Raw genomic sequence first — 27,638 nt, forward strand, 5'->3', positions numbered from 1 at the left:
AATCCCGGACACTCAGATCAAAAGTTTCATGTTCGGGACCAAATGGTCCTTTGAGCCGAATATCTTCCCAGTGACCTGCAAGATCCAGAAGGAGGCAGGGATGTTCTGTGCCTCCATTGTCGAGGCGGCTGTGGCCCTAAGGTGGATGCCATTGGTGAGGGATGCCGTCAAGCTGAAGGAGTTCTATTGGGCCTTTTTTGGCTCATGGGACTTCAGCTGACAGGAACCGGCAAGCCAAGCGGTCCGCGGCTTTGGCATTCGCTGAGGCAATAACTCTGACATGGGAGGAGTTTGGAGAAGCCATGGAGAAGGACTTCCGGACGGCTTCGAAGAGATTCTGGACCACCATCCGGCATCTCAGGAAAGGAAAGCAGTACACAGTGAAGACGCCGTCAAACGCTTGGCTGTACTCATTTGCCCCAACACAACAAGACCTTCGATAGCTCAGTTGGAAGCGCGGAGGACTGTAGAGGTTCAAGTTGGCATCCTTAGGTAGCTGGTTCAAGTCCGGCTCGAAGGACAAGCTGTTTCTTACGTTATGTCTGCCAGGAAAGAATGGCAATACCGTCTTGTCTGAAGGACTTCCGCTTCCCTGTCAATGGAGTTGGACTTGAGTCTTTGTCACGCAGTCCGGAATTGGCAAACGGAGTCATTCTGATTGAGTGATCATTTGAGTGTCTATTTGAATACGTTTCATCTCAACTCCTGTTGGAAAAGGACAGCCATTTCCGTGAGAGCACAAGACCCCTGGATTGTACCCGAAAATACTTAGCGCTCATCAAAGAGTAAAGTTGTTGTCCTGGTTTGCAAAGCCTCCATTGTTACGCCAGAAGGTGCCAGTCACATCCAAAACAAAGGGTTCCATGGTGTAATTGTTAGCACTCTGGACTCTGAATCCAGTGGTCCAAGTTCAAGTCTTGGTGGAACCTACTTGCCCTGCAGCAATTGAGTGTTTGGACTGAGTCTTCCTGTAAGAGTATGATGACTTATTGACTTACTCTACAAATCAGTGGTAACCGTGGATCAGGATGAGGTCCCCAAACGACGCCAATGTCTGTGACAGCTGATGTTAAGGATCAGCTGATCAGAAGATACTTGGTTTGTGTGCGGGGCCACAAGCCTTTCCAGTTCCAGTTAAAAGCCAGGCTCCTCATGTAGTTTCCATAGAGTACCAAGGGATTGTCCTGTTGCCCTTGTATTTTGAGGGCAAAAAGGAGGCGTTTGCAAGTGGACCTCAGACCTGGTCACCTGAACAGGGACTTGAATCCCGGACACTCAGATCAAACGTTTCATGTTCAGGTGACCGGCTCACCCTTTGTCTTGTCTGACCACGAACTCTTTTTGTCCAGAAGATATTTGGATTGTCCATGTGGGTAGTTTAAGACCTCAGTTCATCTTGGGGGTGGACATTTCGGGGCCTCTTCATCTCTGCAAGGCTTCGGTGGAATGGTTGGGGTCACCTTGATGCGCTACTTGGGAACAATAAATCACGTACTGGGCTTCTTCACTATTCCATGATAAGAGACTAATCTAGAGAACGCGGCCAGGATTAGGTTTGGGGTATTTGTCTGACGCTGAGGGATAGATCCTGGACTCATTTCCGATCCCACATCTCTTTTACAAAATACAAAGGATTCCTTGGAGAATGCGGGTATCGACTCTGCTACTTCTCGCATGCTAAGCAAGCACTTTACCATTTGAGGTAATTCCCCAGGTTTGGGGTATTTGTCGGATGCTAAGGGGTAGATCCAATCCCAACATCTCTTCTACAAAAGGCAAAGAACTCCTTGAAGATTGCGGGCATTGATCCCACAACAAGACAAGACAAGGTGCTAGAGGGGAGAATGCAGTTAGGACTGGGTTTAGGGTGATACCTATGGCTGTGTTTGGCCTAGATATCGGGATTGGGGCCCGGATTAGTATTCGCTACGTGGGAACATTTCATCAAAAAAACAAAGGAGTTTATGGAGAATGCGGGCATTGATCCCGCTACCTCTCACATGCTAAGCGAGCGCTCTACCATTTGAGCTAATTCCCCTGCTGATGCAGCGTTGGCAGAGAAGGTCCAGTCTCAGAACTATTTTGGTTCCTTTGCTGGAGTACGTCAAAGCGACACAGTCTCTGCCTTTCGGAGTGCAGCCCTGATGCAGCCCCTGGTTGTCTAGTGGCTGGGACTTGGTGCTCTCACCACCGCGGCTGTTGTTCGATTCCCGGTCAGGGAACTGACATTTGGTTAGGTTTTGAGTGGAGATAGGATTTGTCTTGGTCCTCGGTCGAACGGTTCGGGTCATCTTTCAGCGCTATCTGTGAACTGCTGTCACTGCACATAAAAACATGGGGACATGGGGACATTCCAACCCAAGATGAGAACACACTGGACCAGGTACACAGCAACATACGTGGCACAGACACAGCTTCACCCTGCCCCCACTTTTACCCACGACTGAAAAAGCAGAACACCACCTCAGAAGCTGAAATACTCACTTAGGAGAAAGTTAGACTGAAGTTCTAAAGGTCCCTGGTTCAAGCCCGGTTTTCAGAACAATCCCTATTTATGTTGCGACTTGGCAAATAGTTTGAAAAGGCTTATTGGCTGGCTGAAAGGACCTTAACTTCATTCTTCAAAAGGCCAGACATCCAGCCATCCAGACAAGGTTAGAGGAGGCTACAAGCCTATTTACAAACCATTGACTCCAAGGGCACAAGTTGAGTCCACCGAGATATCAAAGTGACCCCGAGGGTGACTAAGGTGTTTCTTTCAAGCCGCGATTGTGATGTCTTGTTTTGTTGAAGAAAAGCCCATAATTTCTGGAACAAGTTTCCCTACAAAGGAGACATCTTTGTCTATTTGGACAATTGTCAATCTGCCCCCACTTTGGACACATCGTCGTGTTTCATTGTTTGGCAACTGCTTTGTGACTTCACCAGTCCCCTTAAAAGCCCCTTCCTACGGGTTTCCATAGTGTTGTGGTTATCACGTTTGCCTAACACGCAAAAGGTCCCCAGTTCGAAACTGGGTGGAAACATGGCCTTTGAAGTCCTTCTTTTACAAAAAAAGTCAAGGTGACGAATAGGATCAAGGACATGTGCTTGATCTCTGAAGGGACTTGAACACTCAGATTTAAAGTCTGATGCCCTACGAAGTGAGTCCCCAGGCCTTTGGTCAAAAGACTTGTTTTTATGTATTTGGAATGAAATGTTTTCTGCATGTTGAACACTTTTCAACAGGAAAGATATCTTTCAGATGTATCAATAAAACTGCTGAATCGCCCAACATGGGGCTCGAACCCACGACCATGAGATTAAGAGTCTCATGCTCTTCCGACTGAGCTAATCGGGCCTTTTGCTGCTCTAGATATCAGTTTTTATTGATGTGGCCATCCTGATGTTTGATCAATTCCACAGCTGACCTAGTTTCTCATGGAACAGAAGGAGTGAGACCTGGAGGGTCAGGATGGCCGAGCGGTCGAAGGCGCTGCATTCAGGTTGCAGTCTCTAATGAGGCGTGGGTTCAAATCCCACTTCTGACAGTGCGGGGACACAAGTCTTTCTAGTTCCAGTTAAAAGCCCGGCTCCTCATGTATTTTCCATAAAGTACCAAGGTGTTGTCCTGTTGTCCTGGTATTTTGAGGGCAAAATGAGGCGTTTGCAAGTGGACCTCAGACCTTGTCACCTGAACAGGGACTTGAATCCCGGACACTCAGATCAAAAGTTTCATGTTCGGGACCAAATGGTCCTTTGAGCCGAATATCTTCCCAGTGACCTGCAAGATCCAGAAGGAGGCAGGGATGTTCTGTGCCTCCATTGTCGAGGCGGCTGTGGCCCTAAGGTGGATGCCATTGGTGAGGGATGCCGTCAAGCTGAAGGAGTTCTATTGGGCCTTTTTTGGCTCATGGGACTTCAGCTGACAGGAACCGGCAAGCCAAGCGGTCCGCGGCTTTGGCATTCGCTGAGGCAATAACTCTGACATGGGAGGAGTTTGGAGAAGCCATGGAGAAGGACTTCCGGACGGCTTCGAAGAGATTCTGGACCACCATCCGGCATCTCAGGAAAGGAAAGCAGTACACAGTGAAGACGCCGTCAAACGCTTGGCTGTACTCATTTGCCCCAACACAACAAGACCTTCGATAGCTCAGTTGGAAGCGCGGAGGACTGTAGAGGTTCAAGTTGGCATCCTTAGGTAGCTGGTTCAAGTCCGGCTCGAAGGACAAGCTGTTTCTTACGTTATGTCTGCCAGGAAAGAATGGCAATACCGTCTTGTCTGAAGGACTTCCGCTTCCCTGTCAATGGAGTTGGACTTGAGTCTTTGTCACGCAGTCTGGAATTGGCAAACGGAGTCATTCTGATTGAGTGATCATTTGAGTGTCTATTTGAATACGTTTCATCTCAACTCCTGTTGGAAAAGGACAGCCATTTCCGTGAGAGCACAAGACCCCTGGATTGTACCCGAAAATACTTAGCGCTCATCAAAGAGTAAAGTTGTTGTCCTGGTTTGCAAAGCCTCCATTGTTACGCCAGAAGGTGCCAGTCACATCCAAAACAAAGGGTTCCATGGTGTAATTGTTAGCACTCTGGACTCTGAATCCAGTGGTCCAAGTTCAAGTCTTGGTGGAACCTACTTGCCCTGCAGCAATTGAGTGTTTGGACTGAGTCTTCCTGTAAGAGTATGATGACTTATTGACTTACTCTACAAATCAGTGGTAACCGTGGATCAGGATGAGGTCCCCAAACGACGCCAATGTCTGTGACAGCTGATGTTAAGGATCAGCTGATCAGAAGATACTTGGTTTGTGTGCGGGGCCACAAGCCTTTCCAGTTCCAGTTAAAAGCCAGGCTCCTCATGTAGTTTCCATAGAGTACCAAGGGATTGTCCTGTTGCCCTTGTATTTTGAGGGCAAAAAGGAGGCGTTTGCAAGTGGACCTCAGACCTGGTCACCTGAACAGGGACTTGAATCCCGGACACTCAGATCAAACGTTTCATGTTCAGGTGACCGGCTCACCCTTTGTCTTGTCTGACCACGAACTCTTTTTGTCCAGAAGATATTTGGATTGTCCATGTGGGTAGTTTAAGACCTCAGTTCATCTTGGGGGTGGACATTTCGGGGCCTCTTCATCTCTGCAAGGCTTCGGTGGAATGGTTGGGGTCACCTTGATGCGCTACTTGGGAACAATAAATCACGTACTGGGCTTCTTCACTATTCCATGATAAGAGACTAATCTAGAGAACGCGGCCAGGATTAGGTTTGGGGTATTTGTCTGACGCTGAGGGATAGATCCTGGACTCATTTCCGATCCCACATCTCTTTTACAAAATACAAAGGATTCCTTGGAGAATGCGGGTATCGACTCTGCTACTTCTCGCATGCTAAGCAAGCACTTTACCATTTGAGGTAATTCCCCAGGTTTGGGGTATTTGTCGGATGCTAAGGGGTAGATCCAATCCCAACATCTCTTCTACAAAAGGCAAAGAACTCCTTGAAGATTGCGGGCATTGATCCCACAACAAGACAAGACAAGGTGCTAGAGGGGAGAATGCAGTTAGGACTGGGTTTAGGGTGATACCTATGGCTGTGTTTGGCCTAGATATCGGGATTGGGGCCCGGATTAGTATTCGCTACGTGGGAACATTTCATCAAAAAAACAAAGGAGTTTATGGAGAATGCGGGCATTGATCCCGCTACCTCTCACATGCTAAGCGAGCGCTCTACCATTTGAGCTAATTCCCCTGCTGATGCAGCGTTGGCAGAGAAGGTCCAGTCTCAGAACTATTTTGGTTCCTTTGCTGGAGTACGTCAAAGCGACACAGTCTCTGCCTTTCGGAGTGCAGCCCTGATGCAGCCCCTGGTTGTCTAGTGGCTGGGACTTGGTGCTCTCACCACCGCGGCTGTTGTTCGATTCCCGGTCAGGGAACTGACATTTGGTTAGGTTTTGAGTGGAGATAGGATTTGTCTTGGTCCTCGGTCGAACGGTTCGGGTCATCTTTCAGCGCTATCTGTGAACTGCTGTCACTGCACATAAAAACATGGGGACATGGGGACATTCCAACCCAAGATGAGAACACACTGGACCAGGTACACAGCAACATACGTGGCACAGACACAGCTTCACCCTGCCCCCACTTTTACCCACGACTGAAAAAGCAGAACACCACCTCAGAAGCTGAAATACTCACTTAGGAGAAAGTTAGACTGAAGTTCTAAAGGTCCCTGGTTCAAGCCCGGTTTTCAGAACAATCCCTATTTATGTTGCGACTTGGCAAATAGTTTGAAAAGGCTTATTGGCTGGCTGAAAGGACCTTAACTTCATTCTTCAAAAGGCCAGACATCCAGCCATCCAGACAAGGTTAGAGGAGGCTACAAGCCTATTTACAAACCATTGACTCCAAGGGCACAAGTTGAGTCCACCGAGATATCAAAGTGACCCCGAGGGTGACTAAGGTGTTTCTTTCAAGCCGCGATTGTGATGTCTTGTTTTGTTGAAGAAAAGCCCATAATTTCTGGAACAAGTTTCCCTACAAAGGAGACATCTTTGTCTATTTGGACAATTGTCAATCTGCCCCCACTTTGGACACATCGTCGTGTTTCATTGTTTGGCAACTGCTTTGTGACTTCACCAGTCCCCTTAAAAGCCCCTTCCTACGGGTTTCCATAGTGTTGTGGTTATCACGTTTGCCTAACACGCAAAAGGTCCCCAGTTCGAAACTGGGTGGAAACATGGCCTTTGAAGTCCTTCTTTTACAAAAAAAGTCAAGGTGACGAATAGGATCAAGGACATGTGCTTGATCTCTGAAGGGACTTGAACACTCAGATTTAAAGTCTGATGCCCTACGAAGTGAGTCCCCAGGCCTTTGGTCAAAAGACTTGTTTTTATGTATTTGGAATGAAATGTTTTCTGCATGTTGAACACTTTTCAACAGGAAAGATATCTTTCAGATGTATCAATAAAACTGCTGAATCGCCCAACATGGGGCTCGAACCCACGACCATGAGATTAAGAGTCTCATGCTCTTCCGACTGAGCTAATCGGGCCTTTTGCTGCTCTAGATATCAGTTTTTATTGATGTGGCCATCCTGATGTTTGATCAATTCCACAGCTGACCTAGTTTCTCATGGAACAGAAGGAGTGAGACCTGGAGGGTCAGGATGGCCGAGCGGTCGAAGGCGCTGCATTCAGGTTGCAGTCTCTAATGAGGCGTGGGTTCAAATCCCACTTCTGACAGTGCGGGGACACAAGTCTTTCTAGTTCCAGTTAAAAGCCCGGCTCCTCATGTATTTTCCATAAAGTACCAAGGTGTTGTCCTGTTGTCCTGGTATTTTGAGGGCAAAATGAGGCGTTTGCAAGTGGACCTCAGACCTTGTCACCTGAACAGGGACTTGAATCCCGGACACTCAGATCAAAAGTTTCATGTTCGGGACCAAATGGTCCTTTGAGCCGAATATCTTCCCAGTGACCTGCAAGATCCAGAAGGAGGCAGGGATGTTCTGTGCCTCCATTGTCGAGGCGGCTGTGGCCCTAAGGTGGATGCCATTGGTGAGGGATGCCGTCAAGCTGAAGGAGTTCTATTGGGCCTTTTTTGGCTCATGGGACTTCAGCTGACAGGAACCGGCAAGCCAAGCGGTCCGCGGCTTTGGCATTCGCTGAGGCAATAACTCTGACATGGGAGGAGTTTGGAGAAGCCATGGAGAAGGACTTCCGGACGGCTTCGAAGAGATTCTGGACCACCATCCGGCATCTCAGGAAAGGAAAGCAGTACACAGTGAAGACGCCGTCAAACGCTTGGCTGTACTCATTTGCCCCAACACAACAAGACCTTCGATAGCTCAGTTGGAAGCGCGGAGGACTGTAGAGGTTCAAGTTGGCATCCTTAGGTAGCTGGTTCAAGTCCGGCTCGAAGGACAAGCTGTTTCTTACGTTATGTCTGCCAGGAAAGAATGGCAATACCGTCTTGTCTGAAGGACTTCCGCTTCCCTGTCAATGGAGTTGGACTTGAGTCTTTGTCACGCAGTCTGGAATTGGCAAACGGAGTCATTCTGATTGAGTGATCATTTGAGTGTCTATTTGAATACGTTTCATCTCAACTCCTGTTGGAAAAGGACAGCCATTTCCGTGAGAGCACAAGACCCCTGGATTGTACCCGAAAATACTTAGCGCTCATCAAAGAGTAAAGTTGTTGTCCTGGTTTGCAAAGCCTCCATTGTTACGCCAGAAGGTGCCAGTCACATCCAAAACAAAGGGTTCCATGGTGTAATTGTTAGCACTCTGGACTCTGAATCCAGTGGTCCAAGTTCAAGTCTTGGTGGAACCTACTTGCCCTGCAGCAATTGAGTGTTTGGACTGAGTCTTCCTGTAAGAGTATGATGACTTATTGACTTACTCTACAAATCAGTGGTAACCGTGGATCAGGATGAGGTCCCCAAACGACGCCAATGTCTGTGACAGCTGATGTTAAGGATCAGCTGATCAGAAGATACTTGGTTTGTGTGCGGGGCCACAAGCCTTTCCAGTTCCAGTTAAAAGCCAGGCTCCTCATGTAGTTTCCATAGAGTACCAAGGGATTGTCCTGTTGCCCTCGTATTTTGAGGGCAAAAAGAAGGCGTTTGCAAGTGGACCTCAGACCTGGTCACCTGAACAGGGACTTGAATCCCGGACACTCAGATCAAACGTTTCATGTTCAGGTGACCGGCTCAACCTTTGTCTTGTCTGACCACAAACTCTTTTTGTCCAGAAGATATTTGGATTGTCCATGTGGGTAGTTTAAGACCTCAGTTCATCTTGGGGGTGGACATTTCGGGGCCTCTTCATCTCTGCAAGGCTTCGGTGGAATGGTTGGGGTCACCTTGATGCACTACTTGGGAACAATAAATCACGTACTGGGCTTCTTCACTATTCCATGATAAGAGACTAATCTAGAGAACGCGGCCAGGATTAGGTTTGGGGTATTTGTCTGACGCTGAGGGATAGATCCTGGACTCATTTCCGATCCCACATCTCTTTTACAAAATACAAAGGATTCCTTGGAGAATGCGGGTATCGACTCTGCTACTTCTCGCATGCTAAGCAAGCACTTTACCATTTGAGGTAATTCCCCTGGTTTGGGGTATTTGTCGGATGCTAAGGGGTAGATCCAATCCCAACATCTCTTCTACAAAAGGCAAAGAACTCCTTGAAGATTGCGGGCATTGATCCCACAACAAGACAAGACAAGGTGCTAGAGGGGAGAATGCAGTTAGGACTGGGTTTAGGGTGATACCTATGGCTGTGTTTGGCCTAGATATCGGGATTGGGGCCCGGATTAGTATTCGCTACGTGGGAACATTTCATCAAAAAAACAAAGGAGTTTATGGAGAATGCGGGCATTGATCCCGCTACCTCTCACATGCTAAGCGAGCGCTCTACCATTTGAGCTAATTCCCCTGCTGATGCAACGTTGGCAGAGAAGGTCCAGTCTCAGAACTATTTTGGTTCCTTTGCTGGAGTACGTCAAAGCGACACAGTCTCTGCCTTTCGGAGTGCAGCCATGATGCAGTCCCTGGTTGTCTAGTGGCTGGGACTTGGTGCTCTCACCACCGCGGCTGTTGTTCGATTCCCGGTCAGGGAACTGACATTTGGTTAGGTTTTGAGTGGAGATAGGATTTGTCTTGGTCCTCGGTCGAACGGTTCGGGTCATCTTTCAGCGCTATCTGTGAACTGCTGTCACTGCACATAAAAACATGGGGACATGGGGACATTCCAACCCAAGATGAGAACACACTGGACCAGGTACACAGCAACATACGTGGCACAGACACAGCTTCACCCTGCCCCCACTTTTACCCACGACTGAAAAAGCAGAACACCACCTCAGAAGCTGAAATACTCACTTAGGAGAAAGTTAGACTGAAGTTCTAAAGGTCCCTGGTTCAAGCCCGGTTTTCAGAACAATCCCTATTTATGTTGCGACTTGGCAAATAGTTTGAAAAGGCTTATTGGCTGGCTGAAAGGACCTTAACTTCATTCTTCAAAAGGCCAGACATCCAGCCATCCAGACAAGGTTAGAGGAGGCTACAAGCCTATTTAAAATACCATTGACTCCAAGGGCACAAGTTGAGTCCACCGAGATATCAAAGTGACCCCGAGGGTGACTAAGGTGTTTCTTTCAAGCCGCGATTGTGATGTCTTGTTTTGTTGAAGAAAAGCCCATAATTTCTGGAACAAGTTTCCCTACAAAGGAGACATCTTTGTCTATTTGGACAATTGTCAATCTGCCCCCACTTTGGACACATCGTCGTGTTTCATTGTTTGGCAACTGCTTTGTGACTTCACCAGTCCCCTTAAAAGCCCCTTCCTACGGGTTTCCATAGTGTAGTGGTTATCATGTTTGCCTAACACGCAAAAGGTCCCCAGTTCGAAACTGGGTGGAAACATGGCCTTTGAAGTCCTTCTTTTACAAAAAAAGTCAAGGTGACGAATAGGATCAAGGACATGTGCTTGATCTCTGAAGGGACTTGAACACTCAGATTTAAAGTCTGATGCCCTACGAAGTGAGTCCCCAGGCCTTTGGTCAAAAGACTTGTTTTTATGTATTTGGAATGAAATGTTTTCTGCATGTTGAACACTTTTCAACAGGAAAGATATCTTTCAGATGTATCAATAAAACTGCTGAATCGCCCAACATGGGGCTCGAACCCACGACCATGAGATTAAGAGTCTCATGCTCTTCCGACTGAGCTAATCGGGCCTTTTGCTGCTCTAGATATCAGTTTTTATTGATGTGGCCATCCTGATGTTTGATCAATTCCACAGCTGACCTAGTTTCTCATGGAACAGAAGGAGTGAGACCTGGAGGGTCAGGATGGCCGAGCGGTCGAAGGCGCTGCATTCAGGTTGCAGTCTCTAATGAGGCGTGGGTTCAAATCCCACTTCTGACAGTGCGGGGACACAAGTCTTTCTAGTTCCAGTTAAAAGCCCGGCTCCTCATGTATTTTCCATAAAGTACCAAGGTGTTGTCCTGTTGTCCTGGTATTTTGAGGGCAAAATGAGGCGTTTGCAAGTGGACCTCAGACCTTGTCACCTGAACAGGGACTTGAATCCCGGACACTCAGATCAAAAGTTTCATGTTCGGGACCAAATGGTCCTTTGAGCCGAATATCTTCCCAGTGACCTGCAAGATCCAGAAGGAGGCAGGGATGTTCTGTGCCTCCATTGTCGAGGCGGCTGCGGCCCTAAGGTGGATGCCATTGGTGAGGGATGCCGTCAAGCTGAAGGAGTTCTATTGGGCCTTTTTGGCTCATGGGACTTCAGCTGACAGGAACCGACAAGCCAAGCGGTCCGCGGCTTTGGCATTCGCTGAGGCAATAACTCTGACATGGGAGGAGTTTGGAGAAGCCATGGAGAAGGACTTCCGGACGGCTTCGAAGAGATTCTGGACCACCATCCGGCATCTCAGGAAAGGAAAGCAGTACACAGTGAAGACGCCGTCAAACGCTTGGCTGTACTCATTTGCCCCAACACAACAAGACCTTCGATAGCTCAGTTGGAAGCGCGGAGGACTGTAGAGGTTCAAGTTGGCATCCTTAGGTAGCTGGTTCAAGTCCGGCTCGAAGGACAAGCTGTTTCTTACGTTATGTCTGCCAGGAAAGAATGGCAATACCGTCTTGTCTGAAGGACTTCCGCTTCCCTGTCAATGGAGTTGGACTTGAGTCTTTGTCACGCAGTCTGGAATTGGCAAACAGAGTCATTCTGATTGAGTGATCATTTGAGTGTCTATTTGAATACGTTTCATCTCAACTCCTGTTGGAAAAGGACAGCCATTTCCGTGAGAGCACAAGACCCCTGGATTGTACCCGAAAATACTTAGCGCTCATAAAAGAGCAAAGTTGTTGTCCTGGTTTGCAAAGCCTCCATTGTTACGCCAGAAGGTGCCAGTCACATCCAAAACAAAGGGTTCCATGGTGTAATTGTTAGCACTCTGGACTCTGAATCCAGTGGTCCAAGTTCAAGTCTTGGTGGAACCTACTTGCCCTGCAGCAATTGAGTGTTTGGACTGAGTCTTCCTGTAAGAGTATGATGACTTATTGACTTACTCTACAAATCAGTGGTAACCGTGGATCAGGATGAGGTCCCCAAACGACGCCAATGTCTGTGACAGCTGATGTTAAGGATCAGCTGATCAGAAGATACTTGGTTTGTGTGCGGGGCCACAAGCCTTTCCAGTTCCAGTTAAAAGCCAGGCTCCTCATGTAGTTTCCATAGAGTACCAAGGGATTGTCCTGTTGCCCTTGTATTTTGAGGGCAAAAAGGAGGCGTTTGCAAGTGGACCTCAGACCTGGTCACCTGAACAGGGACTTGAATCCCGGACACTCAGATCAAACGTTTCATGTTCAGGTGACCGGCTCAACCTTTGTCTTGTCTGACCACGAACTCTTTTTGTCCAGAAGATATTTGGATTGTCCATGTGGGTAGTTTAAGACCTCAGTTCATCTTGGGGGTGGACATTTCGGGGCCTCTTCATCTCTGCAAGGCTTCGGTGGAATGGTTGGGGTCACCTTGATGCGCTACTTGGGAACAATAAATCACGTACTGGGCTTCTTCACTATTCCATGATAAGAGACTAATCTAGAGAACGCGGCCAGGATTAGGTTTGGGGTATTTGTCTGACGCTGAGGGATAGATCCTGGACTCATTTCCGATCCCACATCTCTTTTACAAAATACAAAGGATTCCTTGGAGAATGCGGGTATCGACTCTGCTACTTCTCGCATGCTAAGCAAGCACTTTACCATTTGAGGTAATTCCCCAGGTTTGGGGTATTTGTCGGATGCTAAGGGGTAGATCCAATCCCAACATCTCTTCTACAAAAGGCAAAGAACTCCTTGAAGATTGCGGGCATTGATCCCACAACAAGACAAGACAAGGTGCTAGAGGGGAGAATGCAGTTAGGACTGGGTTTAGGGTGATACCTATGGCTGTGTTTGGCCTAGATATCGGGATTGGGGCCCGGATTAGTATTCGCTACGTGGGAACATTTCATCAAAAAAACAAAGGAGTTTATGGAGAATGCGGGCATTGATCCCGCTACCTCTCACATGCTAAGCAAGCGCTCTACCATTTGAGCTAATTCCCCTGCTGATGCAGCGTTGGCAGAGAAGGTCCAGTCTCAGAACTATTTTGGTTCCTTTGCTGGAGTACGTCAAAGCGACACAGTCTCTGCCTTTCGGAGTGCAGCCATGATGCAGTCCCTGGTTGTCTAGTGGCTGGGACTTGGTGCTCTCACCACCGCGGCTGTTGTTCGATTCCCGGTCAGGGAACTGACATTTGGTTAGGTTTTGAGTGGAGATAGGATTTGTCTTGGTCCTCGGTCGAACGGTTCGGGTCATCTTTCAGCGCTATCTGTGAACTGCTGTCACTGCACATAAAAACATGGGGACATGGGGACATTCCAACCCAAGGTGAGAACACACTGGACCAGGTACACAGCAACATACGTGGCACAGACACAGCTTCACCCTGCCCCCACTTTTACCCACGACTGAAAAAGCAGAACACCACCTCAGAAGCTGAAATACTCACTTAGGAGAAAGTTAGACTGAAGTTCTAAAGGTCCCTGGTTCAAGCCCGGTTTTCAGAACAATCCCTATTTATGTTGCGACTTGGCAAATAGTTTGAAAAGGCTTATTGGCTGGCTGAAAGGACCTTAACTTCATTCTTCAAAAGGCCAGACATCCAGCCATCCAGACAAGGTTAGAGGAGGCTACAAGCCTATTTACAAACCATTGACTCCAAGGGCACAAGTTGAGTCCACCGAGATATCAAAGTGACCCCGAGGGTGACTAAGGTGTTTCTTTCAAGCCGCGATTGTGATGTCTTGTTTTGTTGAAGAAAAGCCCATAATTTCTGGAACAAGTTTCCCTACAAAGGAGACATCTTTGTCTATTTGGACAATTGTCAATCTGCCCCCACTTTGGACACATCGTCGTGTTTCATTGTTTGGCAACTGCTTTGTGACTTCACCAGTCCCCTTAAAAGCCCCTTCCTACGGGTTTCCATAGTGTAGTGGTTATCACGTTTGCCTAACACGCAAAAGGTCCCCAGTTCGAAACTGGGTGGAAACATGGCCTTTGAAGTCCTTCTTTTACAAAAAAAAGTCAAGGTGACGAATAGGATCAAGGACATGTGCTTGATCTCTGAAGGGACTTGAACACTCAGATTTAAAGTCTGATGCCCTACGAAGTGAGTCCCCAGGCCTTTGGTCAAAAGACTTGTTTTTATGTATTTGGAATGAAATGTTTTCTGCATGTTGAACACTTTTCAACAGGAAAGATATCTTTCAGATGTATCAATAAAACTGCTGAATCGCCCAACATGGGGCTCGAACCCACGACCATGAGATTAAGAGTCTCATGCTCTTCCGACTGAGCTAATCGGGCCTTTTGCTGCTCTAGATATCAGTTTTTATTGATGTGGCCATCCTGATGTTTGATCAATTCCACAGCTGACCTAGTTTCTCATGGAACAGAAGGAGTGAGACCTGGAGGGTCAGGATGGCCGAGCGGTCGAAGGCGCTGCATTCAGGTTGCAGTCTCTAATGAGGCGTGGGTTCAAATCCCACTTCTGACAGTGCGGGGACACAAGTCTTTCTAGTTCCAGTTAAAAGCCCGGCTCCTCATGTATTTTCCATAAAGTACCAAGGTGTTGTCCTGTTGTCCTGGTATTTTGAGGGCAAAATGAGGCGTTTGCAAGTGGACCTCAGACCTTGTCACCTGAACAGGGACTTGAATCCCGGACACTCAGATCAAAAGTTTCATGTTCGGGACCAAATGGTCCTTTGAGCCGAATATCTTCCCAGTGACCTGCAAGATCCAGAAGGAGGCAGGGATGTTCTGTGCCTCCATTGTCGAGGCGGCTGCGGCCCTAAGGTGGATGCCATTGGTGAGGGATGCCGTCAAGCTGAAGGAGTTCTATTGGGCCTTTTTGGCTCATGGGACTTCAGCTGACAGGAACCGGCAAGCCAAGCGGTCCGCGGCTTTGGCATTCGCTGAGGCAATAACTCTGACATGGGAGGAGTTTGGAGAAGCCATGGAGAAGGACTTCCGGACGGCTTCGAAGAGATTCTGGACCACCATCCGGCATCTCAGGAAAGGAAAGCAGTACACAGTGAAGACGCCGTCAAACGCTTGGCTGTACTCATTTGCCCCAACACAACAAGACCTTCGATAGCTCAGTTGGAAGCGCGGAGGACTGTAGAGGTTCAAGTTGGCATCCTTAGGTAGCTGGTTCAAGTCCCGCTCGAAGGACAAGCTGTTTCTTACGTTATGTCTGCCAGGAAAGAATGGCAATACCGTCTTGTCTGAAGGACTTCCGCTTCCCTGTCAATGGAGTTGGACTTGAGTCTTTGTCACGCAGTCTGGAATTGGCAAACGGAGTCATTCTGATTGAGTGATCATTTGAGTGTCTATTTGAATACGTTTCATCTCAACTCCTGTTGGAAAAGGACAGCCATTTCCGTGAGAGCACAAGACCCCTGGATTGTACCCGAAAATACTTAGCGCTCATAAAAGAGTAAAGTTGTTGTCCTGGTTTGCAAAGCCTCCATTGTTACGCCAGAAGGTGCCAGTCACATCCAAAACAAAGGGTTCCATGGTGTAATTGTTAGCACTCTGGACTCTGAATCCAGTGGTCCAAGTTCAAGTCTTGGTGGAACCTACTTGCCCTGCAGCAATTGAGTGTTTGGACTGAGTCTTCCTGTAAGAGTATGATGACTTATTGACTTACTCTACAAATCAGTGGTAACCGTGGATCAGGATGAGGTCCCCAAACGACGCCAATGTCTGTGACAGCTGATGTTAAGGATCAGCTGATCAGAAGATACTTGGTTTGTGTGCGGGGCCACAAGCCTTTCCAGTTCCAGTTAAAAGCCAGGCTCCTCATGTAGTTTCCATAGAGTACCAAGGGATTGTCCTGTTGCCCTTGTATTTTGAGGGCAAAAAGGAGGCGTTTGCAAGTGGACCTCAGACCTGGTCACCTGAACAGGGACTTGAATCCCGGACACTCAGATCAAACGTTTCATGTTCAGGTGACCGGCTCACCCTTTGTCTTGTCTGACCACGAACTCTTTTTGTCCAGAAGATATTTGGATTGTCCATGTGGGTAGTTTAAGACCTCAGTTCATCTTGGGGGTGGACATTTCGGGGCCTCTTCATCTCTGCAAGGCTTTGGTGGAATGGTTGGGGTCACCTTGATGCGCTACTTGGGAACAATAAATCACGTACTGGGCTTCTTCACTATTCCATGATAAGAGACTAATCTAGAGAACGCGGCCAGGATTAGGTTTGGGGTATTTGTCTGACGCTGAGGGATAGATCCTGGACTCATTTCCGATCCCACATCTCTTTTACAAAATACAAAGGATTCCTTGGAGAATGCGGGTATCGACTCTGCTACTTCTCGCATGCTAAGCAAGCACTTTACCATTTGAGGTAATTCCCCAGGTTTGGGGTATTTGTCGGATGCTAAGGGGTAGATCCAATCCCAACATCTCTTCTACAAAAGGCAAAGAACTCCTTGAAGATTGCGGGCATTGATCCCACAACAAGACAAGACAAGGTGCTAGAGGGGAGAATGCAGTTAGGACTGGGTTTAGGGTGATACCTATGGCTGTGTTTGGCCTAGATATCGGGATTGGGGCCCGGATTAGTATTCGCTACGTGGGAACATTTCATCAAAAAAACAAAGGAGTTTATGGAGAATGCGGGCATTGATCCCGCTACCTCTCACATGCTAAGCGAGCGCTCTACCATTTGAGCTAATTCCCCTGCTGATGCAGCGTTGGCAGAGAAGGTCCAGTCTCAGAACTATTTTGGTTCCTTTGCTGGAGTACGTCAAAGCGACACAGTCTCTGCCTTTCGGAGTGCAGCCATGATGCAGCCCCTGGTTGTCTAGTGGCTGGGACTTGGTGCTCTCACCACCGCGGCTGTTGTTCGATTCCCGGTCAGGGAACTGACATTTGGTTAGGTTTTGAGTGGAGATAGGATTTGTCTTGGTCCTCGGTCGAACGGTTCGGGTCATCTTTCAGCGCTATCTGTGAACTGCTGTCACTGCACATAAAAACATGGGGACATGGGGACATTCCAACCCAAGATGAGAACACACTGGACCAGGTACACAGCAACATACATGGCACAGACACAGCTTCACCCTGCCCCCACTTTTACCCACGACTGAAAAAGCAGAACACCACCTCAGAAGCTGAAATACTCACTTAGGAGAAAGTTAGACTGAAGTTCTAAAGGTCCCTGGTTCAAGCCCGGTTTTCAGAACAATCCCTATTTATGTTGCGACTTGGCAAATAGTTTGAAAAGGCTTATTGGCTGGCTGAAAGGACCTTAACTTCATTCTTCAAAAGGCCAGACATCCAGCCATCCAGACAAGGTTAGAGGAGGCTACAAGCCTATTTACAAACCATTGACTCCAAGGGCACAAGTTGAGTCCACCGAGATATCAAAGTGACCCCGAGGGTGACTAAGGTGTTTCTTTCAAGCCGCGATTGTGATGTCTTGTTTTGTTGAAGAAAAGCCCATAATTTCTGGAACAAGTTTCCCTACAAAGGAGACATCTTTGTCTATTTGGACAATTGTCAATCTGCCCCCACTTTGGACACATCGTCGTGTTTCATTGTTTGGCAACTGCTTTGTGACTTCACCAGTCCCCTTAAAAGCCCCTTCCTACGGGTTTCCATAGTGTTGTGGTTATCACGTTTGCCTAACACGCAAAAGGTCCCCAGTTCGAAACTGGGTGGAAACATGGCCTTTGAAGTCCTTCTTTTACAAAAAAAAGTCAAGGTGACGAATAGGATCAAGGACATGTGCTTGATCTCTGAAGGGACTTGAACACTCAGATTTAAAGTCTGATGCCCTACGAAGTGAGTCCCCAGGCCTTTGGTCAAAAGACTTGTTTTTATGTATTTGGAATGAAATGTTTTCTGCATGTTGAACACTTTTCAACAGGAAAGATATCTTTCAGATGTATCAATAAAACTGCTGAATCGCCCAACATGGGGCTCGAACCCACGACCATGAGATTAAGAGTCTCATGCTCTTCCGACTGAGCTAATCGGGCCTTTTGCTGCTCTAGATATCAGTTTTTATTGATGTGGCCATCCTGATGTTTGATCAATTCCACAGCTGACCTAGTTTCTCATGGAACAGAAGGAGTGAGACCTGGAGGGTCAGGATGGCCGAGCGGTCGAAGGCGCTGCATTCAGGTTGCAGTCTCTAATGAGGCGTGGGTTCAAATCCCACTTCTGACAGTGCGGGGACACAAGTCTTTCTAGTTCCAGTTAAAAGCCCGGCTCCTCATGTATTTTCCATAAAGTACCAAGGTGTTGTCCTGTTGTCCTGGTATTTTGAGGGCAAAATGAGGCGTTTGCAAGTGGACCTCAGACCTTGTCACCTGAACAGGGACTTGAATCCCGGACACTCAGATCAAAAGTTTCATGTTCGGGACCAAATGGTCCTTTGAGCCGAATATCTTCCCAGGGACCTGCAAGATCCAGAAGGAGGCAGGGATGTTCTGTGCCTCCATTGTCGAGGCGGCTGTGGCCCAAAGGTGGATGCCATTGGTGAGGGATGCCGTCAAGCTGAAGGAGTTCTATTGGGCCTTTTTGGCTCATGGGACTTCAGCTGACAGGAACCGGCAAGCCAAGCGGTCCGCGGCTTTGGCATTCGCTGAGGCAATAACTCTGACATGGGAGGAGTTTGGAGAAGCCATGGAGAAGGACTTCCGGACGGCTTCGAAGAGATTCTGGACCACCATCCGGCATCTCAGGAAAGGAAAGCAGTACACAGTGAAGACGCCGTCAAACGCTTGGCTGTACTCATTTGCCCCAACACAACAAGACCTTCGATAGCTCAGTTGGAAGCGCGGAGGACTGTAGAGGTTCAAGTTGGCATCCTTAGGTAGCTGGTTCAAGTCCCGCTCGAAGGACAAGCTGTTTCTTACGTTATGTCTGCCAGGAAAGAATGGCAATACCGTCTTGTCTGAAGGACTTCCGCTTCCCTGTCAATGGAGTTGGACTTGAGTCTTTGTCACGCAGTCCGGAATTGGCAAATGGAGTCATTCTGATTGAGTGATCATTTGAGTGTCTATTTGAATACGTTTCATCTCAACTCCTGTTGGAAAAGGACAGCCATTTCCGTGAGAGCACAAGACCCCTGGATTGTACCCGAAAATACTTAGCGCTCATCAAAGAGTAAAGTTGTTGTCCTGGTTTGCAAAGCCTCCATTGTTACGCCAGAAGGTGCCAGTCACATCCAAAACAAAGGGTTCCATGGTGTAATTGTTAGCACTCTGGACTCTGAATCCAGTGGTCCAAGTTCAAGTCTTGGTGGAACCTACTTGCCCTGCAGCAATTGAGTGTTTGGACTGAGTCTTCCTGTAAGAGTATGATGACTTATTGACTTACTCTACAAATCAGTGGTAACCGTGGATCAGGATGAGGTCCCCAAACGACGCCAATGTCTGTGACAGCTGATGTTAAGGATCAGCTGATCAGAAGATACTTGGTTTGTGTGCGGGGCCACAAGCCTTTCCAGTTCCAGTTAAAAGCCAGGCTCCTCATGTAGTTTCCATAGAGTACCAAGGGATTGTCCTGTTGCCCTCGTATTTTGAGGGCAAAAAGGAGGCGTTTGCAAGTGGACCTCAGACCTGGTCACCTGAACAGGGACTTGAATCCCGGACACTCAGATCAAACGTTTCATGTTCAGGTGACCGGCTCACCCTTTGTCTTGTCTGACCACGAACTCTTTTTGTCCAGAAGATATTTGGATTGTCCATGTGGGTAGTTTAAGACCTCAGTTCATCTTGGGGGTGGACATTTCGGGGCCTCTTCATCTCTGCAAGGCTTCGGTGGAATGGTTGGGGTCACCTTGATGCGCTACTTGGGAACAATAAATCACGTACTGGGCTTCTTCACTATTCCATGATAAGAGACTAATCTAGAGAACGCGGCCAGGATTAGGTTTGGGGTATTTGTCTGACGCTGAGGGATAGATCCTGGACTCATTTCCGATCCCACATCTCTTTTACAAAATACAAAGGATTCCTTGGAGAATGCGGGTATCGACTCTGCTACTTCTCGCATGCTAAGCAAGCACTTTACCATTTGAGGTAATTCCCCAGGTTTGGGGTATTTGTCGGATGCTAAGGGGTAGATCCAATCCCAACATCTCTTCTACAAAAGGCAAAGAACTCCTTGAAGATTGCGGGCATTGATCCCACAACAAGACAAGACAAGGTGCTAGAGGGGAGAATGCAGTTAGGACTGGGTTTAGGGTGATACCTATGGCTGTGTTTGGCCTAGATATCGGGATTGGGGCCCGGATTAGTATTCGCTACGTGGGAACATTTCATCAAAAAAACAAAGGAGTTTATGGAGAATGCGGGCATTGATCCCGCTACCTCTCACATGCTAAGCGAGCGCTCTACCATTTGAGCTAATTCCCCTGCTGATGCAGCGTTGGCAGAGAAGGTCCAGTCTCAGAACTATTTTGGTTCCTTTGCTGGAGTACGTCAAAGCGACACAGTCTCTGCCTTTCGGAGTGCAGCCCTGATGCAGCCCCTGGTTGTCTAGTGGCTGGGACTTGGTGCTCTCACCACCGCGGCTGTTGTTCGATTCCCGGTCAGGGAACTGACATTTGGTTAGGTTTTGAGTGGAGATAGGATTTGTCTTGGTCCTCGGTCGAACGGTTCGGGTCATCTTTCAGCGCTATCTGTGAACTGCTGTCACTGCACATAAAAACATGGGGACATGGGGACATTCCAACCCAAGATGAGAACACACTGGACCAGGTACACAGCAACATACGTGGCACAGACACAGCTTCACCCTGCCCCCACTTTTACCCACGACTGAAAAAGCAGAACACCACCTCAGAAGCTGAAATACTCACTTAGGAGAAAGTTAGACTGAAGTTCTAAAGGTCCCTGGTTCAAGCCCGGTTTTCAGAACAATCCCTATTTATGTTGCGACTTGGCAAATAGTTTGAAAAGGCTTATTGGCTGGCTGAAAGGACCTTAACTTCATTCTTCAAAAGGCCAGACATCCAGCCATCCAGACAAGGTTAGAGGAGGCTACAAGCCTATTTACAAACCATTGACTCCAAGGGCACAAGTTGAGTCCACCGAGATATCAAAGTGACCCCGAGGGTGACTAAGGTGTTTCTTTCAAGCCGCGATTGTGATGTCTTGTTTTGTTGAAGAAAAGCCCATAATTTCTGGAACAAGTTTCCCTACAAAGGAGACATCTTTGTCTATTTGGACAATTGTCAATCTGCCCCCACTTTGGACACATCGTCGTGTTTCATTGTTTGGCAACTGCTTTGTGACTTCACCAGTCCCCTTAAAAGCCCCTTCCTACGGGTTTCCATAGTGTTGTGGTTATCACGTTTGCCTAACACGCAAAAGGTCCCCAGTTCGAAACTGGGTGGAAACATGGCCTTTGAAGTCCTTCTTTTACAAAAAAAGTCAAGGTGACGAATAGGATCAAGGACATGTGCTTGATCTCTGAAGGGACTTGAACACTCAGATTTAAAGTCTGATGCCCTACGAAGTGAGTCCCCAGGCCTTTGGTCAAAAGACTTGTTTTTATGTATTTGGAATGAAATGTTTTCTGCATGTTGAACACTTTTCAACAGGAAAGATATCTTTCAGATGTATCAATAAAACTGCTGAATCGCCCAACATGGGGCTCGAACCCACGACCATGAGATTAAGAGTCTCATGCTCTTCCGACTGAGCTAATCGGGCCTTTTGCTGCTCTAGATATCAGTTTTTATTGATGTGGCCATCCTGATGTTTGATCAATTCCACAGCTGACCTAGTTTCTCATGGAACAGAAGGAGTGAGACCTGGAGGGTCAGGATGGCCGAGCGGTCGAAGGCGCTGCATTCAGGTTGCAGTCTCTAATGAGGCGTGGGTTCAAATCCCACTTCTGACAGTGCGGGGACACAAGTCTTTCTAGTTCCAGTTAAAAGCCCGGCTCCTCATGTATTTTCCATAAAGTACCAAGGTGTTGTCCTGTTGTCCTGGTATTTTGAGGGCAAAATGAGGCGTTTGCAAGTGGACCTCAGACCTTGTCACCTGAACAGGGACTTGAATCCCGGACACTCAGATCAAAAGTTTCATGTTCGGGACCAAATGGTCCTTTGAGCCGAATATCTTCCCAGTGACCTGCAAGATCCAGAAGGAGGCAGGGATGTTCTGTGCCTCCATTGTCGAGGCGGCTGTGGCCCTAAGGTGGATGCCATTGGTGAGGGATGCCGTCAAGCTGAAGGAGTTCTATTGGGCCTTTTTTGGCTCATGGGACTTCAGCTGACAGGAACCGGCAAGCCAAGCGGTCCGCGGCTTTGGCATTCGCTGAGGCAATAACTCTGACATGGGAGGAGTTTGGAGAAGCCATGGAGAAGGACTTCCGGACGGCTTCGAAGAGATTCTGGACCACCATCCGGCATCTCAGGAAAGGAAAGCAGTACACAGTGAAGACGCCGTCAAACGCTTGGCTGTACTCATTTGCCCCAACACAACAAGACCTTCGATAGCTCAGTTGGAAGCGCGGAGGACTGTAGAGGTTCAAGTTGGCATCCTTAGGTAGCTGGTTCAAGTCCGGCTCGAAGGACAAGCTGTTTCTTACGTTATGTCTGCCAGGAAAGAATGGCAATACCGTCTTGTCTGAAGGACTTCCGCTTCCCTGTCAATGGAGTTGGACTTGAGTCTTTGTCACGCAGTCTGGAATTGGCAAACGGAGTCATTCTGATTGAGTGATCATTTGAGTGTCTATTTGAATACGTTTCATCTCAACTCCTGTTGGAAAAGGACAGCCATTTCCGTGAGAGCACAAGACCCCTGGATTGTACCCGAAAATACTTAGCGCTCATCAAAGAGTAAAGTTGTTGTCCTGGTTTGCAAAGCCTCCATTGTTACGCCAGAAGGTGCCAGTCACATCCAAAACAAAGGGTTCCATGGTGTAATTGTTAGCACTCTGGACTCTGAATCCAGTGGTCCAAGTTCAAGTCTTGGTGGAACCTACTTGCCCTGCAGCAATTGAGTGTTTGGACTGAGTCTTCCTGTAAGAGTATGATGACTTATTGACTTACTCTACAAATCAGTGGTAACCGTGGATCAGGATGAGGTCCCCAAACGACGCCAATGTCTGTGACAGCTGATGTTAAGGATCAGCTGATCAGAAGATACTTGGTTTGTGTGCGGGGCCACAAGCCTTTCCAGTTCCAGTTAAAAGCCAGGCTCCTCATGTAGTTTCCATAGAGTACCAAGGGATTGTCCTGTTGCCCTTGTATTTTGAGGGCAAAAAGGAGGCGTTTGCAAGTGGACCTCAGACCTGGTCACCTGAACAGGGACTTGAATCCCGGACACTCAGATCAAACGTTTCATGTTCAGGTGACCGGCTCACCCTTTGTCTTGTCTGACCACGAACTCTTTTTGTCCAGAAGATATTTGGATTGTCCATGTGGGTAGTTTAAGACCTCAGTTCATCTTGGGGGTGGACATTTCGGGGCCTCTTCATCTCTGCAAGGCTTCGGTGGAATGGTTGGGGTCACCTTGATGCGCTACTTGGGAACAATAAATCACGTACTGGGCTTCTTCACTATTCCATGATAAGAGACTAATCTAGAGAACGCGGCCAGGATTAGGTTTGGGGTATTTGTCTGACGCTGAGGGATAGATCCTGGACTCATTTCCGATCCCACATCTCTTTTACAAAATACAAAGGATTCCTTGGAGAATGCGGGTATCGACTCTGCTACTTCTCGCATGCTAAGCAAGCACTTTACCATTTGAGGTAATTCCCCAGGTTTGGGGTATTTGTCGGATGCTAAGGGGTAGATCCAATCCCAACATCTCTTCTACAAAAGGCAAAGAACTCCTTGAAGATTGCGGGCATTGATCCCACAACAAGACAAGACAAGGTGCTAGAGGGGAGAATGCAGTTAGGACTGGGTTTAGGGTGATACCTATGGCTGTGTTTGGCCTAGATATCGGGATTGGGGCCCGGATTAGTATTCGCTACGTGGGAACATTTCATCAAAAAAACAAAGGAGTTTATGGAGAATGCGGGCATTGATCCCGCTACCTCTCACATGCTAAGCGAGCGCTCTACCATTTGAGCTAATTCCCCTGCTGATGCAGCGTTGGCAGAGAAGGTCCAGTCTCAGAACTATTTTGGTTCCTTTGCTGGAGTACGTCAAAGCGACACAGTCTCTGCCTTTCGGAGTGCAGCCCTGATGCAGCCCCTGGTTGTCTAGTGGCTGGGACTTGGTGCTCTCACCACCGCGGCTGTTGTTCGATTCCCGGTCAGGGAACTGACATTTGGTTAGGTTTTGAGTGGAGATAGGATTTGTCTTGGTCCTCGGTCGAACGGTTCGGGTCATCTTTCAGCGCTATCTGTGAACTGCTGTCACTGCACATAAAAACATGGGGACATGGGGACATTCCAACCCAAGATGAGAACACACTGGACCAGGTACACAGCAACATACGTGGCACAGACACAGCTTCACCCTGCCCCCACTTTTACCCACGACTGAAAAAGCAGAACACCACCTCAGAAGCTGAAATACTCACTTAGGAGAAAGTTAGACTGAAGTTCTAAAGGTCCCTGGTTCAAGCCCGGTTTTCAGAACAATCCCTATTTATGTTGCGACTTGGCAAATAGTTTGAAAAGGCTTATTGGCTGGCTGAAAGGACCTTAACTTCATTCTTCAAAAGGCCAGACATCCAGCCATCCAGACAAGGTTAGAGGAGGCTACAAGCCTATTTACAAACCATTGACTCCAAGGGCACAAGTTGAGTCCACCGAGATATCAAAGTGACCCCGAGGGTGACTAAGGTGTTTCTTTCAAGCCGCGATTGTGATGTCTTGTTTTGTTGAAGAAAAGCCCATAATTTCTGGAACAAGTTTCCCTACAAAGGAGACATCTTTGTCTATTTGGACAATTGTCAATCTGCCCCCACTTTGGACACATCGTCGTGTTTCATTGTTTGGCAACTGCTTTGTGACTTCACCAGTCCCCTTAAAAGCCCCTTCCTACGGGTTTCCATAGTGTTGTGGTTATCACGTTTGCCTAACACGCAAAAGGTCCCCAGTTCGAAACTGGGTGGAAACATGGCCTTTGAAGTCCTTCTTTTACAAAAAAAGTCAAGGTGACGAATAGGATCAAGGACATGTGCTTGATCTCTGAAGGGACTTGAACACTCAGATTTAAAGTCTGATGCCCTACGAAGTGAGTCCCCAGGCCTTTGGTCAAAAGACTTGTTTTTATGTATTTGGAATGAAATGTTTTCTGCATGTTGAACACTTTTCAACAGGAAAGATATCTTTCAGATGTATCAATAAAACTGCTGAATCGCCCAACATGGGGCTCGAACCCACGACCATGAGATTAAGAGTCTCATGCTCTTCCGACTGAGCTAATCGGGCCTTTTGCTGCTCTAGATATCAGTTTTTATTGATGTGGCCATCCTGATGTTTGATCAATTCCACAGCTGACCTAGTTTCTCATGGAACAGAAGGAGTGAGACCTGGAGGGTCAGGATGGCCGAGCGGTCGAAGGCGCTGCATTCAGGTTGCAGTCTCTAATGAGGCGTGGGTTCAAATCCCACTTCTGACAGTGCGGGGACACAAGTCTTTCTAGTTCCAGTTAAAAGCCCGGCTCCTCATGTATTTTCCATAAAGTACCAAGGTGTTGTCCTGTTGTCCTGGTATTTTGAGGGCAAAATGAGGCGTTTGCAAGTGGACCTCAGACCTTGTCACCTGAACAGGGACTTGAATCCCGGACACTCAGATCAAAAGTTTCATGTTCGGGACCAAATGGTCCTTTGAGCCGAATATCTTCCCAGTGACCTGCAAGATCCAGAAGGAGGCAGGGATGTTCTGTGCCTCCATTGTCGAGGCGGCTGTGGCCCTAAGGTGGATGCCATTGGTGAGGGATGCCGTCAAGCTGAAGGAGTTCTATTGGGCCTTTTTTGGCTCATGGGACTTCAGCTGACAGGAACCGGCAAGCCAAGCGGTCCGCGGCTTTGGCATTCGCTGAGGCAATAACTCTGACATGGGAGGAGTTTGGAGAAGCCATGGAGAAGGACTTCCGGACGGCTTCGAAGAGATTCTGGACCACCATCCGGCATCTCAGGAAAGGAAAGCAGTACACAGTGAAGACGCCGTCAAACGCTTGGCTGTACTCATTTGCCCCAACACAACAAGACCTTCGATAGCTCAGTTGGAAGCGCGGAGGACTGTAGAGGTTCAAGTTGGCATCCTTAGGTAGCTGGTTCAAGTCCGGCTCGAAGGACAAGCTGTTTCTTACGTTATGTCTGCCAGGAAAGAATGGCAATACCGTCTTGTCTGAAGGACTTCCGCTTCCCTGTCAATGGAGTTGGACTTGAGTCTTTGTCACGCAGTCTGGAATTGGCAAACGGAGTCATTCTGATTGAGTGATCATTTGAGTGTCTATTTGAATACGTTTCATCTCAACTCCTGTTGGAAAAGGACAGCCATTTCCGTGAGAGCACAAGACCCCTGGATTGTACCCGAAAATACTTAGCGCTCATCAAAGAGTAAAGTTGTTGTCCTGGTTTGCAAAGCCTCCATTGTTACGCCAGAAGGTGCCAGTCACATCCAAAACAAAGGGTTCCATGGTGTAATTGTTAGCACTCTGGACTCTGAATCCAGTGGTCCAAGTTCAAGTCTTGGTGGAACCTACTTGCCCTGCAGCAATTGAGTGTTTGGACTGAGTCTTCCTGTAAGAGTATGATGACTTATTGACTTACTCTACAAATCAGTGGTAACCGTGGATCAGGATGAGGTCCCCAAACGACGCCAATGTCTGTGACAGCTGATGTTAAGGATCAGCTGATCAGAAGATACTTGGTTTGTGTGCGGGGCCACAAGCCTTTCCAGTTCCAGTTAAAAGCCAGGCTCCTCATGTAGTTTCCATAGAGTACCAAGGGATTGTCCTGTTGCCCTTGTATTTTGAGGGCAAAAAGGAGGCGTTTGCAAGTGGACCTCAGACCTGGTCACCTGAACAGGGACTTGAATCCCGGACACTCAGATCAAACGTTTCATGTTCAGGTGACCGGCTCACCCTTTGTCTTGTCTGACCACGAACTCTTTTTGTCCAGAAGATATTTGGATTGTCCATGTGGGTAGTTTAAGACCTCAGTTCATCTTGGGGGTGGACATTTCGGGGCCTCTTCATCTCTGCAAGGCTTCGGTGGAATGGTTGGGGTCACCTTGATGCGCTACTTGGGAACAATAAATCACGTACTGGGCTTCTTCACTATTCCATGATAAGAGACTAATCTAGAGAACGCGGCCAGGATTAGGTTTGGGGTATTTGTCTGACGCTGAGGGATAGATCCTGGACTCATTTCCGATCCCACATCTCTTTTACAAAATACAAAGGATTCCTTGGAGAATGCGGGTATCGACTCTGCTACTTCTCGCATGCTAAGCAAGCACTTTACCATTTGAGGTAATTCCCCAGGTTTGGGGTATTTGTCGGATGCTAAGGGGTAGATCCAATCCCAACATCTCTTCTACAAAAGGCAAAGAACTCCTTGAAGATTGCGGGCATTGATCCCACAACAAGACA

General features: G+C 47.8%; 17 non-coding genes across 17 annotated transcripts; all 17 read left to right on the forward strand.

Annotated features, from left to right (window-relative positions):
• Positions 1–2,953: 2,953 nt before the first annotated feature.
• trnav-aac (transfer RNA valine (anticodon AAC)) lies at positions 2,954–3,026 on the forward strand. Its single transcript has one exon. It is a non-coding gene; the product is annotated as a tRNA-Val (tRNA).
• A 422-nt stretch (positions 3,027–3,448) lies between these two features.
• Positions 3,449–3,530, forward strand: trnal-cag (transfer RNA leucine (anticodon CAG)). The gene has a single exon. It is a non-coding gene; the product is annotated as a tRNA-Leu (tRNA).
• Positions 3,531–6,641: 3,111 nt separating this feature from the next.
• trnav-aac (transfer RNA valine (anticodon AAC)) lies at positions 6,642–6,714 on the forward strand. The gene has a single exon. It is a non-coding gene; the product is annotated as a tRNA-Val (tRNA).
• A 422-nt stretch (positions 6,715–7,136) lies between these two features.
• On the forward strand, positions 7,137–7,218 carry trnal-cag (transfer RNA leucine (anticodon CAG)). Its single transcript has one exon. It is a non-coding gene; the product is annotated as a tRNA-Leu (tRNA).
• A 3,112-nt stretch (positions 7,219–10,330) lies between these two features.
• On the forward strand, positions 10,331–10,403 carry trnav-aac (transfer RNA valine (anticodon AAC)). The gene has a single exon. It is a non-coding gene; the product is annotated as a tRNA-Val (tRNA).
• A 422-nt stretch (positions 10,404–10,825) lies between these two features.
• trnal-cag (transfer RNA leucine (anticodon CAG)) lies at positions 10,826–10,907 on the forward strand. The gene has a single exon. It is a non-coding gene; the product is annotated as a tRNA-Leu (tRNA).
• A 590-nt stretch (positions 10,908–11,497) lies between these two features.
• trnay-gua (transfer RNA tyrosine (anticodon GUA)) lies at positions 11,498–11,584 on the forward strand. Its single transcript is given in 2 exon segments — positions 11,498–11,534; positions 11,549–11,584. It is a non-coding gene; the product is annotated as a tRNA-Tyr (tRNA).
• Positions 11,585–14,017: 2,433 nt separating this feature from the next.
• Positions 14,018–14,090, forward strand: trnav-aac (transfer RNA valine (anticodon AAC)). The gene has a single exon. It is a non-coding gene; the product is annotated as a tRNA-Val (tRNA).
• Positions 14,091–14,513: 423 nt separating this feature from the next.
• Positions 14,514–14,595, forward strand: trnal-cag (transfer RNA leucine (anticodon CAG)). The gene has a single exon. It is a non-coding gene; the product is annotated as a tRNA-Leu (tRNA).
• Positions 14,596–17,705: 3,110 nt separating this feature from the next.
• trnav-aac (transfer RNA valine (anticodon AAC)) lies at positions 17,706–17,778 on the forward strand. The gene has a single exon. It is a non-coding gene; the product is annotated as a tRNA-Val (tRNA).
• Positions 17,779–18,201: 423 nt separating this feature from the next.
• trnal-cag (transfer RNA leucine (anticodon CAG)) lies at positions 18,202–18,283 on the forward strand. Its single transcript has one exon. It is a non-coding gene; the product is annotated as a tRNA-Leu (tRNA).
• Positions 18,284–21,393: 3,110 nt separating this feature from the next.
• trnav-aac (transfer RNA valine (anticodon AAC)) lies at positions 21,394–21,466 on the forward strand. Its single transcript has one exon. It is a non-coding gene; the product is annotated as a tRNA-Val (tRNA).
• Positions 21,467–21,888: 422 nt separating this feature from the next.
• Positions 21,889–21,970, forward strand: trnal-cag (transfer RNA leucine (anticodon CAG)). Its single transcript has one exon. It is a non-coding gene; the product is annotated as a tRNA-Leu (tRNA).
• Positions 21,971–22,561: 591 nt separating this feature from the next.
• trnay-gua (transfer RNA tyrosine (anticodon GUA)) lies at positions 22,562–22,648 on the forward strand. The gene is given in 2 exon segments: positions 22,562–22,598; positions 22,613–22,648. It is a non-coding gene; the product is annotated as a tRNA-Tyr (tRNA).
• A 2,433-nt stretch (positions 22,649–25,081) lies between these two features.
• Positions 25,082–25,154, forward strand: trnav-aac (transfer RNA valine (anticodon AAC)). Its single transcript has one exon. It is a non-coding gene; the product is annotated as a tRNA-Val (tRNA).
• Positions 25,155–25,576: 422 nt separating this feature from the next.
• Positions 25,577–25,658, forward strand: trnal-cag (transfer RNA leucine (anticodon CAG)). Its single transcript has one exon. It is a non-coding gene; the product is annotated as a tRNA-Leu (tRNA).
• A 591-nt stretch (positions 25,659–26,249) lies between these two features.
• On the forward strand, positions 26,250–26,336 carry trnay-gua (transfer RNA tyrosine (anticodon GUA)). The gene is given in 2 exon segments: positions 26,250–26,286; positions 26,301–26,336. It is a non-coding gene; the product is annotated as a tRNA-Tyr (tRNA).
• The last annotated feature ends 1,302 nt before the right edge of the window (positions 26,337–27,638 follow it).

The sequence above is a fragment of the Doryrhamphus excisus genome, linkage group LG6 (genome assembly GCF_037039965.1).
Source record: "Doryrhamphus excisus strain RoL-2023G ecotype Guam linkage group LG6, RoL_Dexc_Guam_v1.1, whole genome shotgun sequence".
Classification (NCBI taxonomy): domain Eukaryota; kingdom Metazoa; phylum Chordata; class Actinopteri; order Syngnathiformes; family Syngnathidae; genus Doryrhamphus; species Doryrhamphus excisus.